This window comes from Eulemur rufifrons, chromosome 7 (assembly GCF_041146395.1).
Source record: "Eulemur rufifrons isolate Redbay chromosome 7, OSU_ERuf_1, whole genome shotgun sequence".
Taxonomy (NCBI): Eukaryota; Metazoa; Chordata; class Mammalia; order Primates; family Lemuridae; genus Eulemur; species Eulemur rufifrons.
Genome location: NC_090989.1, coordinates 33,720,314 through 33,742,299, shown reverse-complemented (window position 1 = coordinate 33,742,299; position 21,986 = coordinate 33,720,314). Strand labels below are relative to the sequence as shown.

The window sequence follows — 21,986 nt, the reverse complement described above, 5'->3', positions numbered from 1 at the left end:
TTCTGTCATTTGAAAATGGAGAATTTAAATGTCAATACAAATGATTTTATAAATATGCAATGCTTTGGAAATCACAAGTTCTAGAGTTTTTTTAATGCAAAGAGATGTCAGCACTCTTAAAGGTTCTAAAATACGTCATTTGCTCTTATTTCTGTTTCATGGCTTTATGATAACCGTTTTAAGTAGCTAGAGACCGTTTCTCTAAATTGAGTTTCTCAGAAAGGGATTTGTTAAAACCATAATAACAACAAAGTTATTACTAAAGAGAAAGGATTTATTCCCCAAGTTGCTTTGCAAAAGTCAATCATGCCTGCAGAGGAACTTGATTAATGGTGCATAATCTACAGATGTTATGGAAGCATTGTAAGTGAGAATGTTAATTATCTAACTTTTTAGCAGAAAGATAAGAGTTTAACCTTTAGAAAAAGAAAGACAGGACTAAATAACTCATGGGAATTAGTAATGGGGTAGTGAGCTTTTTATATTCACAATGGCAACTGAAATCCATCCCAGGTGACAACTGACAGAAACACATGAACATTACTTTTTACCAAGGCTGACACATAAAGTGTTGGCAGCCTCTTCAGCTTTATCCTAAATAAGAGTCTACTTTTCTAATACATTGACTGCCACACTAGAAATTTTTTTTTTCCCTTGGGGCCACTGTGTTTTATTATAAAAATAGAATAAAAACAAAATGATCCTTTCTAATTTAATGAAAAATTTGTTATTTTTCATTGTTTTCTGTGTGTGAGTTATGTGCAACATGAAAAATAGTTCACGTGGCTCCTAAAGTAGAGACATATGAGTTACATGTGCTTCATGAGGCCCTGGGCTCAAAACTAGCATAAGTTAAATACAACTCACATGGCAGTTAATGTGCTAAAGAACTCAATAATACCAGTGTGCACACAAGAGGAAATATATTACTATGGGTTTCCTTGGAAGACAATTGAAACTCTTATAAAGACTCTAAAATTACCAAGCTACTCAAACTAAATTAACAAGATACTTTGTAATACAGATGTTTATGATGAATCATAGCTTTTCCATAATCTAATGCATGTTATCTGAAGACTATTTTTGGTATTTGTTCCTTGTTTGGGAGAGATAGACACTGATTTAAAAAAAAATAAAAGCTCATTACAAGTTTATATGTACCAATGCTCAAATTCCCCTCTCTGCCAGAGGTCAAAGTTAATATGAAACAAAGAATTGCAGGATTCATTTAGCTTAATTGTGTGAATGATGAAAAGAAGGACATTTTATTTTAATATATATAACTATAATATTTCTCATGAAACTTAGACACATTAGTGCTAGCTCTGTTGAATTCAAATGGGCAAGGCCAACAACATAAGACCTTCACACATAGCCATCCTTAAAAAAGTATATCCTCAGTATTCTTTAAGGGACCCTCTTCTCCAACCTATTTGGCATTCTTTGGACATTTTGCCCTCACACTTTTTCTCTCTTGCTCCGCATGTTACCAAGGTAATCTGATTCTTGCTAAGCTTTGAACCACTACATATACATTGATGACTTCCAGGTTAATACCTCCAGATGAGCTTTATCATTTGCATCTCAGGAGAGTATATTTAATTGCCTACTGTATATAGCAGGCATGAATCCCAGTCCACAAAACTACAAAATTCATGTCTAAAAAATGACTTTTCTTTATTTTTCAATAATTGAACTTAATTTCTATTTTAAAACCCCATTTCACCTGATAATTAAAGCTTAATTGCAATAAGTTAAAGGAGTAATCTACCTTCTCCCCAGACTTGCTTTAAAATTCTGGGGCCATGGGAGAGTTGGAGGGCAATCTATTTACATATTTACTTTCTCATTTGCTGAGATATCCCTGTTCCTGGTTGGTACTTTGTCAATCCACACAAATCGGTGCTGCAACCTCCTCTTCCTTCACTTCATTAAGTTCAGCCTTTTTTTCAGCCATGTAGAAGACATGTTTGATTCTAGGATGATGGTTTGATATTAACTCAGTAATGGCTCGGAAGTCTATAAAGCCCTCTCTGGCCGCTCTACCTAGACATAGCAGGGGAAGATATCTTCTCTTCGCCTTGGTTGTTGTGAGAGAACATTGTAATTTGCCAAATCTCGAGACTCTTGAGTTGAATGAGAGAGATCCATTTCTTTCCCTTCTAGAGCCCATAATATTTCTCTCTAGTCTAAGGAGGGGAAGAGAGTTGAAGAAAAGGAATATTGTATCTTTCTTGATGATAAAGTTCTTCAAAATCTCTCTGTATGGCAGGGCCTAAGATTATGGAAACAATCTCAAAAATTAAGTTTTTTGATCTGCTTTATATTGTCTCTTTGCTTTTGGCAGTGAGGATCAAATACCCTAGGGAGAAGGATCAACTGGTTCCAGGAGATAAAAATAAAATGTCATTTATATCTCGAAATGTTTTCCTTCTTCATCATTCCCTTCATACATATTTTCCATGGATAATATACATTCAATAGATCTAAGACTTCTTGTCTTTCATCCAAACCTATCAGCTTGCTGTATGCATACCTCCATGAATAGCGTGATTATTCATCTAGTAACCTCAGACAAAAACATCTAAACCGTCCAAGAGTCCTCTGCATCCCTCAGTGTTGCAGGTAGCAACACTGTCCTACTCATTCAAATGTTGTACTAGTTCTCTAATCAGTTTCTTGTTTTCTTCCCTCTCCAAGACAGGGAATGGGTTTACCCATGCATCCTTTTCTGCATAGAATATTATAATAGCTCCAAACTGATCTAACTCCCTCCAGATTTGCCCTTCTTCTGTTCATTCTTGAGAGCACTAAAAAATATTTTCTCTAAAATATTATACCAAGCAACTCTGTAAATATTTACTCTGTGTTTGAAACTCTACTCTCCACTATCTCCATCTAGTTAATTGCTACCAGTCCCACAAGAATCAGCAAGCCTCACGACTCTGAGAAACTTTTCCTGATTAACCACCATCCCCCACCACACTTCTTCAAATATGTTATGATATAATTTTTGATTATTTGTCTGTCATCATTATAATGTCACAGGTAAGGCATGAATCATATTAAAAATGAGTATGTTAGGACAAATCAGGTTGGAAAAAAAATTTTTTAAAAATGAGTATGTTTGTGTCCTAAGTGCTTAACACAGAAGATAGTATAGTAGATTAATTGAATTGAAGTAATGCCCACCCACCCCAATCAATATAACTTGCCTGATGTTTCTAACTCCAGACTTTCTTGCTCCATCCCCAGATTCAGTTTTTCTTGAAGTTTTTCCTTTGTCTTGTGAAGTGGATGTTCTTATTCTATTGAATATCCCATAAGACTCACCATGTTATTCTTCTGGGGAGGTGTGTGTGTGTATGTGTTCTATGTGTGTGTGTGTTTGTGTGTAATTAATCAAAATGTAAAAAGAAGGCATTAAGTAATGCCTAGAAAAACGAAAACATTTTTGGGAAAAATAATTAACTACCCTAAGCAACACAGCAATAAATAGCACTTACACAGTCATAACAATGTAAATATCACATATGAATCATCCAAAATGACAGTAAAACTATCAGGGATGGAAAAAAATGTATGGAAGAACGAAATAGCTGGGATTTAAAAGATTATATCTAAAAGATAGAAGTGAGAAAAGAGCATATAGGAGTATAAGTACATTGTTTGGAATATAGAAGGATGTACAAAGGACATGGAGGTACAAATCTGGAGGGAAGCTGGGGAGCCTGATGGTTTTTAAGCTGACTTTCAACAGTCCTGCTTCGCCCATCTTCACCTCCACTTCCACAGGTCTCTAGCCTCGGCCAAATTCTCAGCCTTTTAGTGATTCCCTAATTTAGTCCAGTTGATTGTCAGCCCTCCCACTACGTAGGATTCAGTTTCCCTGGCTCTGCTTTGTCTGTTCCCATTGGTCCTGCTTGTTTCCAGCTTGACAACTTTTGCTGCTGGATCTGCCGTTGCCTCCTCTCCTATTGTCTATGTCCCAATGTATTTATGCCTTCACAATAAATATTTTTTTCATAGAATTTTAGCAGGGATTTCAGACAGAGAAGATGTAGCTGTTTATGTTCAAACTGCCCTTTTTTCCCTGTATGATTTCTCTCATCACTTTCAAAATTTCTCCTGTCACTCTTATTGACAAAATATTTTCATTCAAGTAATTAAGTTGTCCAGTACAGGTAATAATGGAACTCAGAAATTCATGTGAATTTGCAGTAGTCCTCTGGCTCAGCTCTGGCATTCTTCATGCTCGACCTCGCGGTGAGTGAGACAGCATCGTTGGCTTTTTCTCTATTTCCCCACCTGTGCTTCTCCTCTTCGTCCTACCATTTGTCACTCAGCTCCTACAGGAATTGGGAAGAGGGAGTGGGAAAGACAGGTAAAGAGCAGGAAAGGTCTTACTTTACTAGGTTATTTGTACTTCAGAGATCTGGGGCTGGTGCTCTCTAAACTTGTGCATTCACAGGTGAATCTTTCCTTTGTCGGCTTCCTTTGCACATTCTTTGGAAAACACTCCCTCTCTCCTTACCCACACACCCTGGGAACGTACAAATGTGGCTCACCTGATACAGCAATGACTCTCCCCTGTGGTGTTACTTACGTCTCAGTCCTCAACCTCTGGCAATCCACTCTGCTCAGACTCTCTACCAGGGTCTCCCAGTCCTTCCAGCTAAACCTTCCAGCACAAAGCTCTCTCTCAAGCCCATTGCACTCTGTAGATACTCTGGCTTGACAAACACTTAGAGTACACGTGACTTCCATTCCAGCCACATCTTTTTACTCTTCTATCAGAGAAACTACCCAGACCCAGCCTTTGCCTTTAAGATTTTCTGGGTCTAGACCTGGTACCATCATTGTGCCATGTAGGTGACCAAAGAACAGTCTTCCTTTGAAGATCCTCACATTCAGCATGAGGTGAGAGAAAAGCTTCCTTTCCTTCTCCCTTGGGTGGTGAGACTACTACCAGAATGGAACAAATTTCTCCAAAGAAATATGTTTTCTTAGTCTCTTCAGTCTCAGTACTTTGTTTCTTCAAGTGGGCATTGGACAGAAAATTATAAAACCTGTTTGGGGCATGTCCTCAGCAAGTTCTGAGTAAGTGGTCTGGAAACTCACTTTGGAGAGATTTGCTCCTTACTGTTTCTTTCTCATCTTGTGGCCTTAGTCAAACTTCAGACACAAAGTGTCACACTTTTCCCTTTCACTAGCTACCTTTAGCAAGTCACTTAACCTCCATAAATTGAAAAGATTGGCCATAATGATCCACGGAAATCTTCTCATCTACCAAAAAAGCAAGAGTTCCATACATAGACAGTGTGGAAATATTTGCATTTGCTTGCATGGCAGACAAAAAGTATGAAGAAAACACCAAAAACATATTATTTAGATATATGTTGAAGATTTTGTCTTCATTTAAATCTTTAATACTCAATAAAACCAAGTGCTGATTTGGATTTGGAACAACTGGATTATTGTTTTATTACTGGTGGGACTGTAAATTGATACAATTATTTTGGGAAAGTGTTGGGTATTATCATGTAAACCTGAACATTTATGTGGTCTACAGCCCTGAAGTTCCATTCATAGGCATGTGTACTAGAGAAAATCTTGCATGTATGTACCAGGAGACACATACTGAATGTTCATGGTAGCATGTTCATGGTAGCATGTTCATAAGAATGATAACTGGAAATAGACAAAAATCCAACACCAGTAGAACAGATAAATAATTGTGCTATTTTATACCATGGAATACTATATATATAGCAGAGAAAAATGAATAAACCACTGACAATATCAATATGCATGGATCTCAAAAATGTATTATTATAAACAAAAAAGCAAGTCACAGAACACACTGTGTGATTCCATTTATATAAAATGCAAGACTGGTAATAGTAAAAAATATAATGTTTCAGAATATATAAGTGGTCAAACCAATAAAGAAAATCACAGGAATGCTAAAATTAAAAGTGGTTACTTCAGGGGCTGGGTGAGAGGTGTGATCAAGGAGGAGCACACAAGGGCTTCTAAGGTCCAATGGTTAGAGTCTAAACATGAAAAAAAAAAAAAAAGAAAGAAACCACTTCAAGTGTTTGCATCACAGGAAATTTAATCAGAAATTCCAGACTTAGGTGCTAGAAGAGCTGAGAAATCAAATAAGAGAGTAAGGTAAAGCAGAAATTAGTAAAAACAGAAATTCACTATCATCTCTGGGCCAAAGAGAAAAAAGGAGAAGGTCCTATTTACAGAGAGTCCAGAGTAGGACCACATGGGCCTGTCCAGAACTTTGGATAATATATAGCCACTACAAAGGAAGCCACCCAAGATGAGTGGGGAAAAGGAGACACCCTGGCTTCTCCCTTCCTTGTGCTTTCCAGTCTCCTGCTGTGGCTCACACTGGCCTAACGCGGGCACAGGTGCAAGGGAACTGGAGTAATGTAACCTGCAGGGGCCATCTGTCTTGTGATACAGAGCAATGGATCTGAGTCCCAAAAGGCCCAGAAGAGGTACATTAGGAAGGTAGTTCCTTTTCTCTAAGCAAGTGGTAAGTATGTGAATGTCCATTTTATTAGTATTAAGTAAACATATATATTGTATATACTCTCTTTTATGTATGATCTATTTTGTAGTAATTGTTTTATATTATTCTCCTTCTAACATGGGGAGAAGTGTTTTGCTTAGTGAATGTTATCGGTAATTTTAGTACACTGCAAAGATATATGGGCTTTTCAGACTGAATTTTTTTTAACATTAAATCTTTTAAAATTCCAATCAGTTTCCACGTTAGTAAAATGGACATCATAATACCTACTTTGCAGAGTTATATTAACTTCTAAGGAAGATTGAATACATGAGAGGCCTAACATGGCACCTGGCACCAGGTAGAACCTCAATGAAAGTGAATGGTCAAGTTCTTTTCCTAACGTAGCTGTGCAAAAGCTAGTGAAGCTATTTCTGATTTCAAGAATTGACCAGAAAAAAAAAATCATAAATTTTCTTTCATATTCTTGAAGAAGGTAATTAACATGCTTCCATGAATTTTTAGTATTATATTCATGCATTGTTACTGGCATATTCAAAAGCAGGAGCCAACATTAAGAATTATTGCAAAAAAGATGCCCCTGTTTCAGTACCCATTGTTCAAAGAGTTCACGGAGAAAATATGCTAAGTACATGAGGAAGATTGGCCATTCCTCCCAAAAGAAAAGATTTAAAGAGAAGCAAGAAAGACTTAAAATCGCTCCCCATAAACAATGGCAGGAACGTGTAGTTTATCGAGGGCTGAAATAATCCCACAGCAGTGCAGTGAATTTTCATTGATACATAAGTGGTTGCCTATTATTTGCAACAATGGAGAGGACTAATTTAACACAAGAATGTAGCAGGAGAGGCAATGCTGGCTTAATAATAGGTTCATTCTCTGCAGGAATTCATATGAGTGAGTAGGGGAAGTAAGGATCCTTGCGAGTTGGGAACGGGAAGGCAGAATTAGATGACTGCAAACTGCATGGCCTCTTTGCTTAGAAGTCTATTACATGAATGTGCCAAGGAGCTGTTTCAGTGCCCTACTGTTTGAGTCAAGAAAGTGACTCCAACTTGACAAAGTACAAAAGGTAAAGACTGGGTAAAGCTGACAGACCTCAGGGATCTCAGTTACTGGCTGTTACCCTCAGAGTGTCGTTGGCAAAAGATGAAAGTAGCCCCTGACACAGATAGCTGCAGGTGTACAACCCTAACTTGGGTACAAAGCAGCAGGGGAAGGAAAGGTGTGCCCTTCACTGGAATCCAATTTGTTAAAGGAAACTGTACATTCTGTGAAACTATTTACCCTGATTGGGAAATTAGTGGTTGCCTTAGCAACACTCGAATCCCATGGGGCTCACACAGAGTGCTAATTTCAATTCATGGACACCTTCACGGGTGAAGAATGCAAACAGTAACTTGAGCCTTCCATTTGGCATGCCTCTTGTAGGAAATGAGATTTTCCTTGGCCCATGAAAATATCCCTAGAATAGCTCCCATTTATGGATACTATCTATACACCAGGTGATGCGATGCATGCCAGCTTCACATTTGATCTCATTTAACTGTCACATGCAAGCCTGCAATGCCAGGGGTATGACTCCATTCTCCAGATGAGAAATGAGCTATATATAGGCTATATAACTTTCCCAAGGTTACCCAGCAGTGGTTGAGGATTTTATCTCTGACCTAGCTGACTCCAAAATTCCATGCCCTTTCAGCATTTCTAATATGGCTAAGAATAATACAAGGTTTTAAAGCTGTAAAGTACCTTTGTGGTTATCCTGCACAATGCTCTTAGTTAAAACATAAGGAAATAAAGACACAAGGCCAAGGGATTTGCTTAAGGTCACATGGCTGATAATGGGAGAGCTGAGAAAAGAATTCAGGTTTCATGATTCTATTGGAGCATTCATTTGTTGAGGGCCACCTCTGAATCATCCAAACTGTGATGTTCTCAATGTTGGACTGTGTTGCATTCATTTTTGCTTGACTTTTTCTATAAAAGATGTGCAATGAGAGCTTTGTTGAAGGAAGGAAGGAATAAATGGCACCTCCCCATACATTCCTCATGCACTTCCCACGCAAATGCTGGGGTGTAAGTATAACAGGGCCACGGCTAGGGGAAGGCAAATATAATACAGTGCCTGACGTGTGAAATTCCAGAGGAATCTACTCTCAGGGTCATGAGGCACTTCACTAGCCTCACCCCAATTTTGGTGCTGAGGTGTAATTACCCTCACCTGTATCTTTCAATATTCTGCCCAAAATAACCAGAAAAGAACAAAACCTTGATCTAATTTCAGTTTATTTTCTTCACAGATTAACAATTTTTATGTATGGAAGAAAATATGAAGGTCTTTTACCCTATTTTCAGTATCTTGTACTTGTTGCCTCACAAGCATTGGATCAGAGGTGTTTGTACAGGCAGTGGTGTCCCTAAAAATGAAATCAGTGATCTGTAATAGAGTTTCTCAAAAGTTGATGTGCATATAGATCTCTTGGGGGTCCTATCAAATGCAAATTCTGATCCTGTACATCCGAGGTGAAATCTGAAACTCTATATTTAGAATAAACTCCCAGGTGATGCCAATAGTGCTGTTCTGTGGACCACACACTGAGAAAGAAAAGCTTTGATATGGGAGACATTTGTGTCAGTAAGCAATTCTTATACGAAGAATATTTTCCTATAAGTTGCTATTGTCCTCCATACTTCTAACTACTAGTGATAAATTTAGCAACACTTCATATTTCAATGCTTTACACAAACTTTATCAGTAGCTATCCCTTCCCATCAGAAAGGTCCTGACTTTTCTAACTATATGATGCTCAAAAAATATTCATACACACACACACACACACACACACACAAACACAAACACATAAGTCAGGTGTGGTGGCTCATGCCTGTACTTCAGCTATTTGGGAGACTGAAGCAGGAGGTTCACTTGTGCCCAAAAGTTTAAGTCCAGCCTGAGCAACATAGAGAGACCTGTTCCCTAAAAAAAAACAAAAACAAATATATATAGCATAAGAGTTGATCAGATTTATAAATGTAGAGAGAGTAGTAAATCAATAATATAATTGTTATTGAAACTGTATGTTAATTCTATGAGAGAAAGAAAACTGAAGCTTGAATCTAAAAACCAGAACAAGCTTACCACAACCTAGCTAGGTAACTTTGGGCAAATCATGTAATGTCTCTTTGTTTCTATTTTCTCATCTATGAAATGAAGTCATGGAATTAGGGGATCAATCAGCCTCTTCTAGCTCTGGTATTCTAAGTTTCTCTCTACATTATGGACCTCACATGATCACACCAACTGTAATTCAGGTAAAACCAAAATAAAAATAAAAACCTGGAGTATTCTTGTATTATGTAGAAATAGCATAGTAAGAGTTTAACATGTTAAATCCAAAGCATTAACAGTTACTGATTTGCACAGATTCTTCTAACTGCATGCATGCTCCACTGCTCATGTCATAAAGTACCCTCAGACCCTCTTTCCATAGCTCAAGGACTCCCGTTTGTGAGTACCCCTTGTGTATCTGCAGTAGGAAGCCTGCAGTTGGCAGGAACGCAAGAGTCAAATGGCAGATTCGCTTTGCCCTTGAGTTTTCACAGGACTAAACTCTTTTCTGTGCCACTGCCCCTCTTTCATGGGCTGACACTCCCTTCCCCAAATCACCAGCATGCCAGAGCCACCATTCTGTCACTCTTGCCATATTGTCATCTAGCTATCCAAAGTCCCCTGCTTCAAAATCCCATTAAGACCTGGCCTCCTCCACAGTACCCTTATGCTCCAAAATTACCTCTCATTCTTCCTCTTTCAATCCTTATTGAAACTTCCATTTTCTTAATGCTCTCAGCAAGTTGTTGAAAATGGATATTTCTGGTTAATTCTGCAATGAAATAATGGAGGCAATCTTTACTTAAAATTCCTGACGCATTATGTAGTAAATGTTCTGTTTTCCTGATCCACCATCCTCCTATGAATTAATGCCTTTGTGCCTTCCTGTATGTGTTAAGTTTACCTTGTTTTTTTTGCAAATACTTTAACCCAGTGGTGGTTTCTGGATTCCAAGACTTTGTGAGGCAGTGAACCACAGTAGAAGAACCAGAGCTCCATTCAGCGTGGAGGAATGTGTCTGAGGGCAGACAGCTCAGGAAGTGTGCCTTTGAACTGAAAGAAACTCGTTATTGCTCACAAGGTCGTTGAATCAGTGGAGACTTAGTGATCTATTCATCTATCAAACACTTACTGTGTGCTTATTATGTGCCAAACACTGGGCTAAGGTACAGGAAATATAAAAGCAAAAATGAATAAGGAATACTATTAACTTTCAAGAAATCTATAATGTAGGTGGAAAGATAATAAATAGCTTATTACAATTCTTTGTGATAACTGTTTTAGTAAGAGGAGAGGGCAATTTGCTGAAAAAATGGGCGTAGATACAGATGGATCTGAACTTGAACACTGTGTCCACCACTTACCAGCTGTGTAAGCCCCAGCAAGTCACTTAACTTTCCTGAGCTTTAGCTTCTTTACCTGAAAAATTCAGACAATAAACATAGATTTTGCAAGATTGTTTAGAGAAAACACAAAGGAAGAATCAGTCCTGGTACCAGGGTGCTTGGCATTGAAGACATTGTATACCTGACAACTATTATCATTTTATTATTACAAAGATAAGCCTAGATTGTATTACATATAGACACAGAAATGATTCAGAATTCATAAATCCAGGGAGATTTCCAGAAATCTACAATGGCTTGAAAGAACAGGAATAGATTTTGTAAAAGAATGGAGAGAAGAGAGTAAGGGTTGTAATGTTGCCTGGTTGCCAGGCAAAGAAGGCAGCATGTACAGAGGCCCAGAAAAACATATAGTTCTAGGACTGTCGGTGGGTTTCTGTGGGTCTCTGTGGCTTCAGCAGAGGACCAGGAAACTGACTCGTGAGGTTAAAGACCAGACCACAGAAGAACTTACCCACAGTGACTTTATATCTATGTCCGTTTTTGCCTGGGATAGGCCAGATTTATGCCTAGTCTCCAAAGAGTACAAACTCATATTCTTTAGCTTCAATGACATATCCTATCATCACCCTACTTACATGTTAAGTTGAGAAATTTTAGTCTGAAAGTTATGATGAATCTCTAAAGAAAGTTTACCTTGGCAATGACATGATAAATTTCGGTTTTAAAGAGAACATTCTGGCAATTATGTGAGCAAGTGTGGAAGACAGGTTAGAGACGGCAACCTGGATGCAGGTAGAACGAGGAAGTCAAGCCAGTATAAGCTGCACTTTCAGTTGTATGGTCTGGATGCAATTGGAGCTAGCATAGATCTTCCATCTATTTCTTATCTGTGGCAAATTCAGTTCTAAACGTTTACATGTATTATCCCATTTAAACCTCACCACATCACCACAAGATGGGCATTATTATTATACCTCTTTTTATATGAGTATACTGAAACATACAGAAGTCAAATTATTTTCTAGAGATCAGGAGGATCCAAATTCAATCCCACGGACTGAATCTCCCCCCAGATCGTGTGTCTGCAACCACTAAATACACGGCAACTACATATGACTTAACCAAGGGCAACCAACATCAGGGTCCTCAGCTTCATAATTTCCAAGGTAAATATGAAGTCTAGTCTTCCTTCAAGCCCTCTATTTCTTTATTTTATCCTAGAATTTCCAAAGAATTATTATTTGTTGATTATTTTGGTGGGAGGGGGATGTTCCTCACTCATCAAACTGGAATGTAGATAAATCCCCCAGACCTGTAATAGACTAGAAATATCCTAGATTCAGGCTTCTCAGAAACTTATAATCTCTCTTCTGCTCTTTCTATACTGTCAAGATGACCACAGAAAAACCCAAGGCTTAGGGTTTCCATTCCTAATAGTCCTAATATCTCCCATTAGTTGGGTGAAACAAGTTTAGTTTTAAAAAGAGCATTTGGAAAACTTTTGCATATCTAAAAAAATGAGACACAATTGTTCACCACCACCATTCCTATGCAAGGGAAAAATTTTCTATTCCATAATTTATCTCCCAAGGATAATTAAAAGTGGTAACATTTATCCTTTGTGTGAAAAATGCACCCTTACTATCATAGAACAGAGTGGCATTGGTACATTTCCAGAACTTTAGGTTGTGTAGCCCTATTCATGGTCACTTGAATACATATAAAAGGAACACTGCTGCTGGCTTTGGATACACAATGCCTGATCTGTGACGTTTGGCAAATAGAACTAAGAAGACTAAGAATCAATTGCATGTGAGAGGTGGATGAAAGGGAAAAGTCAAGGGTGATCCTCTAGTTTTTGTCTTGAGTAGATAGTGATTTCATAAAATTTGTTAGGGAACATAGTCAGAGAAACTATTTAAAGTGTTGGACAGGAGGTAATGAGTTCAGTAAATATTTGCTGATATGAATAGATAATGAATGAATATAACAATTAAAGATAACATCACTGAAATGAAAAGATGATGGAGAAGTTAATTTAAAATGGAACCAGTTCAACCAATTATTTCAAGGTTACCTGATAAATTTGAAGCAAAAATGATTTGGATGTCTTCCATTAGCTGGGTGACGAGTAGGACAAATGGGAAGTGTAGACGTACGTGCATGTGAAGGTGGAAACATACACATCATCCTAAAAATGTCTGAAAACTGATTAGTGAACACTTAGAGCATCTGCATGATTCTCTTTCATGTAATGATCTATTGTTATAATTTTAATCAGTTAAAATATCAGTTATTTGTTTGTTTTTAATATCCTGCATGATGTTGTGTTAGAAAAGCTGTTCTAGTCCTCCATAAGTTTGATCTATACTCTCTTTGGCTCAATTGCTCAAGATGTGTTAATGAACTATTGAATATTGTTGTGAAAATTTTTCTATTTTAATTGGACTTTTTCTGTATTTCAAAAGATGAATAGATGGTTTACATGATAGAGATAATTTATGAAATTCCTTCTAAAACATCTTCAATTTTTTTTTCCTAAACATCTTTCCTCAGCCATGGTAGCCTTTTTGCTGACATACTCATATCTGCTATCTTCGTCCCAAAGGTGATGAGGATTTCTGACAGATAAAGACACATCAGCAGCCATGCCAACTGACTGCCAACTTGGACATATGTACAGAGCAGAGAGCACGCTAAAGTTCCCTATGCAGAGAGCCAAGAGCCCACTGACATTCACCAATGACTGAAGAATGTGTCAATATCGTTACAGCACAGGCAAGTTTGGAGTGAGCCATGTTAAAGGTTCTGGAAAGGAGAAGATGACCACCTGGGTAGGGCACCACTCTGCTCTGTATATGTGCCTCATTTGGCATCCACTTTGCATGTATGCTGCTGGGCTTCCATCTGTCGAACCTCAACATAATGTCAGAGATAAAAACTGGAGACTCCATGGCTTCAAAATGCATTTTTCTGCTGGCTGCCTGATGGCTGTCAGGGGACATAAAAGTTAGAAAGCAATCCTTGCTGACTGACCCTCTTCTATGGTATGTACCTTTTAATTTTAACTGCAGAATATCTATTTAATCTAACCAATACATTATATAACTTCAGGAAAAGCTTTACAAATTTAAAGGTACAAGTGGGAGAATATAGTCCATCATCTTATCATAGAATCAGATCACATATAAATTTGAGTTAGATTTTGAAATATTTTCACTTTTAACTATTGAATATGTACCTAAAAATTATAGTATTAACTGAAATGCAATTTAGTATGTAGTATATGTCTAAATTATAACTAAATCACAATATCTAAACTTTTCTAGAATAAACAGATCTCAGACTTTGAAAATATTTTTTCAATTGTACATAATTAAAATTCCCAAAATTTATCCATTATATTAATACCTTTGGCCCTTTCTTAGCTATATTTAGTTGTATGTTTCATTAAAAGAACTGATTAATCAAAATATACATCAATAATTCTGGTCAATTTTACTTTTCCTTCTTTTGATTCTTATAATTCAAAAATGTTATTTTTCTTTGCAATATAGTTATAAAAATTTCTTCCTTACTTCAGGTGTAGACCAAAGGTATTTAAATGTATCTTTTTATGTATATGAGATAAGAAGTTCAATCACAGCTCGAGAAATATTGAAAAACCAAATGGCCTTTTGAAGAATGGCCAGAATATCTTGGCTAAGTTTGTAGTGGTTAATTTTCTCCAGGTAAATACAACTTTATAGCACTATCTTTAGAACTTGATTGCAACAAAGTTGCAGGCTCTGTAATGCTATTAAATATAATGATTTTTTTAACTGAATAGCTGATCTGCATCAATTATGTGTGTGTGTGTGTGTGTGTGTGTGTGTGTGTGTAATCCTGATGGTGTTTTCTCGTTACTGAAAAATTATTTTAGATATTGTGGTCAGCCCACCCTAGAGTGACTTCAAATTAGTTATATTCTTGTGTAATTACCTCCTCTTGAGTATAGGTGGAACCTGTGAATGTAACTAATCAACAAAATATGGCAAAGGTGATGAGATGCTACTAACATCATTATCTTATGCATATAAGTCTCCATCTTAATAGACTGAAGTGAGAGATTTTTCCACTAGCCTTGAAAAAGTAAACAGCCATGTTATGAACTATCTATGAAGGAGGCACCAAGAAAGGACTATCAGATATCTTCCAGGAGCTGAGAGTAGCCCCCAGCCAATAGCTGGTAAAAAAAGAAAAAAAGAAGAAGAAAAAGAAAAAAAGAAAGAAAATGGGAACCACAGTCATACAATCACAAGAAAGAGAATTCTGCCAACAACCTGAATGGGTTTGGAAGCAGATTCCTTCCCAGTCAAGTCTCCAAAGGAGAATGTGGCCTAGCTAATACTTTTCATTGCAGCCTTGTGAGCACCTGAGCAGAGTACCCAGCTAGCCTGAACTTGACCTACAGGCTATCAGATAGCAAATGTGTGTTGTTTTAAGCTGATAAATTGCAATAATCTATTTCACAGCAATAACTGGTGAATCCTAATACAGGTTTAAACACAATTCACCAGAATTTATATCTCAATTAATAATCTGGTGTTGTATTAGTTTGCTAGGACCACTGCAACAAAGTATCAGAAACTGGTGGCTTAAACAACAAGATTCTATTGTCTCACAATTCTGAAGGCTAGACATGTAAGACCAGGCTTCGGCAGGGTCGATATTTCCTAAGAGCTGTGAGGGAGAATCAGTTCTGTGCCTCTCTCCTAGCTTCTTGTGGTTTGCTGGCAATCTCTGGCATTCCTTGGCCTGTAGCTGCATCATTCTGATATCTGTCTCCATGTTCACATGGTGTTCTCTCTGTGTTCATGTCTGCGTCTAAATTTCCCTTTATATAAGGACACCAATAATATTGGCTTAGGGGCCTCCTCTACTGCAGTATGACCTCATCTTAACTAGTTACATCTGCAACAACCATATTTCTTAGTAAGTTCACATTCTAAGGTACTGGGGGTTAGGGCTTCAACATATGATTCTGAAGAGAAAAAGATTCAACGTATAATAGGTATTTAGCCATTCCTATAAAAGGAACTTCTAAGAAAAGAAAAAACTGGCATTTTAATTTAAGGTATTAATTTTTTAAAATAATAAGCTCTCCTTTCACCACTTGCTTTGTCTGTCATAGTTAGAAGACAGTGGGGACCAAAAGCATTCACGTATCCATTAATTTTTTAATGCATTTCTTTGAATACTCGGATTTTACAGTGACAGGAGCCATGAAAATACATCATTCTGTTAAAAAGTTATGGTATCAGCTTCCCTCATTAAAATACAGGAGAAGTACTTATCTTGGCTCATATAATTTGGTACCCCAAAGTACGCAACTACTTTGAAAACTTTGTGAACTACCAATATTTCCTTAGGAGTAACTTATTCTACATTATATTTTTAGAACAGAAAGTTTAAAAATACATTTCATATCACCTAAGCTCAAAGACAGCATATATTTCCAAATGATGAAGATTATTTAAATTGCAAAGTGAATCTTGTGGCTATAGAAATAGCTATTAACAATTAAGCACCTGCTACCTGTCAGGTGCTCTAGGAAGCAGTTCGCACACATCACTTCATTGTATCTTTACAGCAACCATATGAAGTGGATGCTAACACCTCCATTTTATAAATGAGGAAACTGAGGAAAAGAGAACGAGCAATGGTCCAAAGTCACACAGTTAGAGAATGTTAGATCTGAAATTCTAATCAGATTCACTCTCATTTCAAAGAGATACTCTGTCTTGCTGCCTCACAATAATGCAAGATTTATATATTTTACAAAATGTGGGTTCAAAAATTCTGAGGCCAAGGCTGGGCGCGGTGGCTCACGCCTGTAATCCTAGCACTCTGGGAGGCCGACGTGGGAGGATCACACTTGGAGTCAGGAGTGTGAGACCAGCCTGAGCAAGAGCAAGACCCCGTCTCTACTAAAAATAGAAAAATTAGCCGGTTGTCGTGGTGTGCGCCTGTAGTCCCAGCTACTCGGGAGGCTAAAGCAGGAGGATCTCTTGAGCCCAGGAGTTTGAGATTGCTGTGAGCTAGGCTGATGCCTTGGCATTGTACTCTGGGTAATGGAGTGAGACTCTGTCTCAAAAAAAAAAAAAAAAATTCTGAGGCCAGTATTACCCACCATCACTTCATTATACAGGTGAATAATTATTATTAACACATTCATGATTTAAATTAGAGATTAATTAGCACCATTGAATGCAAGGAGAAAGCAGATAGGAGCTGAAAGGAAGGCAGTACTGGTCTTAGCCATCTTCCCATGTCTTTTCTCAGCCAGCATTCCAGACATTCAAATTATCACCCTGAAGTAGAGTCCAGGAGTTGGATGACTATTAGGTACATCAATTCTATCGTACACAGAAAAGTCATTAAGGGGTTAACATGACACTAAAATAAAAGGTAGAAGACTATAATTATATTTATAGATAGCTGGCTCATATACTTCAAGAGCTGCTGTTCTGATATTCTGTTTACCAATTTCACACTATTAGCTTCTTTTCCCTAGTTGTTTTCTATGTATCAACCATTATTGCTTGATCTCAGTTTTGAACAATTTTGGTTGTGTTTGGGGCACTCACCTTAAAACATACTACACGTTGTCAGAGATATTCAATTCATGCTCCCAAATTGAAGAAATATAAATATTTATGCATATTACCAGAAGCTAGTTACTTGGGAAGGGTTTCCACAATTCTGTATCTAGAGCCCAGTAATCAAATGATCAGATCTGTTTTCTTCATCATCACAGCATGATCTGATGAGTAGCAATCTTTCCCTCTCTCTTGCCCAGCTTAGGCTGTGATTAATTTGATTGATTTCAAAACCTGTTGTGTATTTCCTCTGTGCCCTGCCTGACTATTGGCACAATATGATTTCAGTAGGTTGCATTATTTCCATTTTATCTTACATACTTGAATTTCAGATGACTTAATTCCAATATGTAAATTTCTGTAATATTAAATGCAAGTGAACATTTTAAACCAAGAGCCCTAGCATTTTTGGATTTATTTCGTTGCTGTTGTTTGTTTGTTTTTTGGTAAGACTATGTTACTGCTCCTAAATTACCATAAGGCATGTTAACACAAATATATTACAAATAACAGCCATAAAATGGCAGGGAATTTAAATGATGCTTGAGAATATAAAAGCCATGCATTTGACTCTACCATATGTTATATCATATTTTATTTTAATATCAGTCCTGATCCTCAATAATAGAGCTAAAAATGGGGTGATTTTCTGTGATTACATTTACAAATTAAAATATTACATGAGTCAAAGGAAAACCTGTTCATTTAAAAAACATTTATTTAGTACCTATTACATGACAGTTATTCTTGGAAGAGCAGGTGAGGAAATAGATATCATAGTTATAAACTTTACTGTTAAAGAACATATCATCTAACTGGAAGAAAATTACTAACTTCCCTCCAATCACTCTGCCCTACATTTAGCAGTATATTTGGATGCCTTGCTTGTTTCTTAGGATTACTGCTTCTTTTATGTATCTTTTTATCAATATCTAAAGATTATTGATTCTTTTTTATTGTTTTTAGTCAATGAAAATAATTTAGGTCAAGTTTGCACTAGGCTTAACATTAATAATCACTGTATTCTAACAGCTTTAAAATTCAGCTGCTGAACATAAATCTTTAGGAAAATAAGACACTTCTTCAAAAATAGAATGCTTAAAATTTTACCCCCAGTAGTGAGAAGAAAGGTTCATACCTCAGTATTTTCTCTATCAAATGAAGGAAAATTATTATTACATCCCTATTTCATTAACTATTCACGATTTCAATTTGATAGCACTTTGGAATATTCTTTTGAGGGCTAGTTGCTAGATTCACTCTTGGTTTAACACTCTTAAAGAAGTCTTGGTGATGGCAGATAACAGATTTGCAAGTACAGCTGTCTTGTCACCTTTCTGTTCTGCCTGCTCCCCCACTGTGAATTTTTTTCCTCGGAACTTTAGGAGAGGTGTGTGTTTATGTAGAATAACTAAAAGTTTACAAAATATGCATTATACAAATTATATGGTTTTGTTTTTCTAGTAAGTACCATTTTAATGCCTTTTGTTCTACTTCTTGATCTGAATCTTATTTCATAATTATATTCTCATATTTTTTTATATTTGTTAAATATTTGATCATTGTTTTCTACTATTTTTCTCTGTAATTTAACATTTATGTGTAATTGGCAACATAGAGCAATAATGATTGAAAATTCATGATTTCAAAGATAAATGTTAACTAACCATTGACTTTAAAAATGTATACCTTTCAAATAGATGAATTTACATTTAATGAGATGAACTCATTTCAATTTTCATAACTTTGGGCATCTTACTCATAATTAGACTGTATACTTGCTGCAAAGTAAGTTGTTTTTATTTTAGATGTTTATTTTTTGTGACCGTTTATGTGTAGCTGTGAAATTGTCATTTGAGTCTATTGCAACCAGCTGTAGTAAACAAAAACAATACAATAACATTAAATGCAGATGCTCAAATTTTACAGAATCAGTGAATGACAATTGAAGATGAAACAGTGAACATGATTAACTTAGTACAGAAACTAAAATACAAAGAATAATAGTGTTATCCTTCTGTGTCATTCAAACTGCACAATATATTGACTTAGATCATCCCATTATTAGCCATGTAAGCATTACAGTGTTTTTCCTACCGAACACACAATGTGATACAATCAGCTCTTATATTCTCAGAAACAATAGCCATAGAATCCCCGTATTATGTTTTGTGTTAGCAAAGTGCAATTCTTGTTTGTATTTTGATTTAAAAAATGCTTCTCTTCTTCCTCAGATGTCTTCAAACCACAAAAAATAAAAGAGCAACTGAAGCATACAGTAGCAAATATTAAAATAATTTACTTTTAGCCCTAAAAATTGACTGATAGAGTCTCCTTTACTTTTTGCAATGTCATTTAAATTCAATAATTAAGTTTCTGATGTCACGAATGGAATTAGCAATTTGGAAACACTATGAATACCTCAACAACAGATTAATTACTTTTTGCCAGTGATATTGGGGTTTTTCATTTTTTTAAGTTAGAAAACTAAGGAACTTAAAGTTTAAGGCTGCTTTTAAAGAATTGATACTAGCGTGCTTATGTGAATCATAGCTACATGCACTCTATCTTAAATTATTTATTTATTTTTAGCAAGCACATAGACCTTTTTAAGAAAAAGTCTGAAGAAAGATTTCTGAAGCCCACCAAAAAGTAATGTATGACTTCCCCCTGCTGGCTTAGCAGAATAATAAAACTAAGAAAACCCCTTGTGAGAGTTTCTTATATTCTAAAACACTAAAGTCTTATTAATTTAAAGAATCTAGGATACATATCTTTCAGAAGTTATAAAGCACTTACCAGTAGCAGAAACATCTGTTTATGTACCGAATCAAAATTCACACACATTTCCACCTGTCCACATTCATTCTCAATTAGATCCAAAGACACACATTAACCTTTTAACCCAAAACTGTATATAACACACACACAGGCACATAGATACAAAAACACAGACATGTGCAAAAATCCCTTTCTTACCTAATGTGATTTGGGCTTTTTTGTTGTCCTCTCCCTGGAATTCTGCAATCCTCTGTAGTCCTTGCCAATCTGGGCTGGTTTCCACGTCCCATCCTCTGCCTACTACCTGTTGGATCTTGTAGCTAAGCATATACCTGTAATCGCATGTGCAACCTGGCAATCATTGCTACAGCAAAACTAGTTCAGAATTAAATTATATATTTTAAATCACTTAATTATTGTTGCATCTTATTAAAATTAAAAATAACTCAATGTGATGAACCAAAAATAATAGATGCATATTTTATATTACTTTGAATAAAATTTGCATGTTAATCAACTAGCTGCTAAATGCCAAGAAATAACTTTTCTGTTGCCTCCTCTCCTCCTGCTTTGCCGTGGGTGCCAAATAAAGATGACCCAAATTAGAAATATAAGATTTTGAGCTATATATAAGAATTAATAACCCTGAATACAACACAGTTACATGGGCCTAATTCTTTCTGAAGTCTCTAAAAATGAATTTATCCTTTTTAGAACTGCTGAAGTTGTGCCCGTACAGCAAATGAGTTCATACAGTTGGTGACTGAATCAAAGGATCTATTATCAATAAATAAAATTCTCTAAGGAGTTACCAAATCTGGGTGTTGAAACAGTTAAAACAACCAGATCAAGTACTTTTTATTCTGTGAATGTTGTCCTGTTAGGTAAAATGACTAAACAATGAGCTAGTTAGCAGCTTAGTGACTGATCTATCTGCCTATGATTAAGATTGCATTTTCTATAAACATAGACCTAAAGTAAAAATGTACCAGATGGTTACTGTTGCAGATTGTATTGTGTCTCCTAAAAGACATCTTGAAGCCTGCTACCTATAAATGTGACCTTATTTGGAAATAGGGTCTTTGCAGATGTAATAAAGACAAGGTAAGGTCATAGAGTGGGCCCTAATCCACTGTAACTGGTGTCCTTGAGAGAAGAGGAGAAGAGGCACAGAGACACACGGGAGGACATCATGTGAAGAGGGAGGCAGAGATTAGAGTGATGTGAGGTTACTCCAATGCCAAGGACTGCCGGTACCTGCCAGGATGCTAGGAGAAAAGCATGGAACAGATTTTCGCTCAGATCCTCTAGCAGGAACTAATTTTGCCAATGTCTTGTTTTCAGACATCTATCCTCCAGAACTGGAGAAAATAAGTTTCTGTTGTTTTAAGCTACACAGTTTGTGGTACTTTGTTACAGCAACCCTAAGAAACTAATATAGTTGCTTAATATAATATTTATCGAAAACCTATGGTGGGCCAATGCACTGAATGGGTCTTCAAGCTCACAGCACATAAGACTTTGGCCTTTCCCTTCAGGACACCTCAGCAAAT

The 21,986-nt window shown here is 36.5% G+C and overlaps 1 long non-coding RNA gene across 1 annotated transcript; it reads right to left on the bottom strand.

Annotated features, from left to right (window-relative positions):
• Positions 1-475: 475 nt before the first annotated feature.
• On the bottom strand, positions 476-20,589 carry LOC138386177 (uncharacterized). Its single transcript, XR_011233876.1, has 4 exons — positions 20,452-20,589; positions 11,027-11,081; positions 10,345-10,434; positions 476-4,349 (listed from the first exon to the last, which is right to left on the bottom strand). It is a non-coding gene; the product is annotated as an uncharacterized lncRNA (long non-coding RNA).
• Between the last annotated feature and the right edge of the window lie 1,397 nt (positions 20,590-21,986).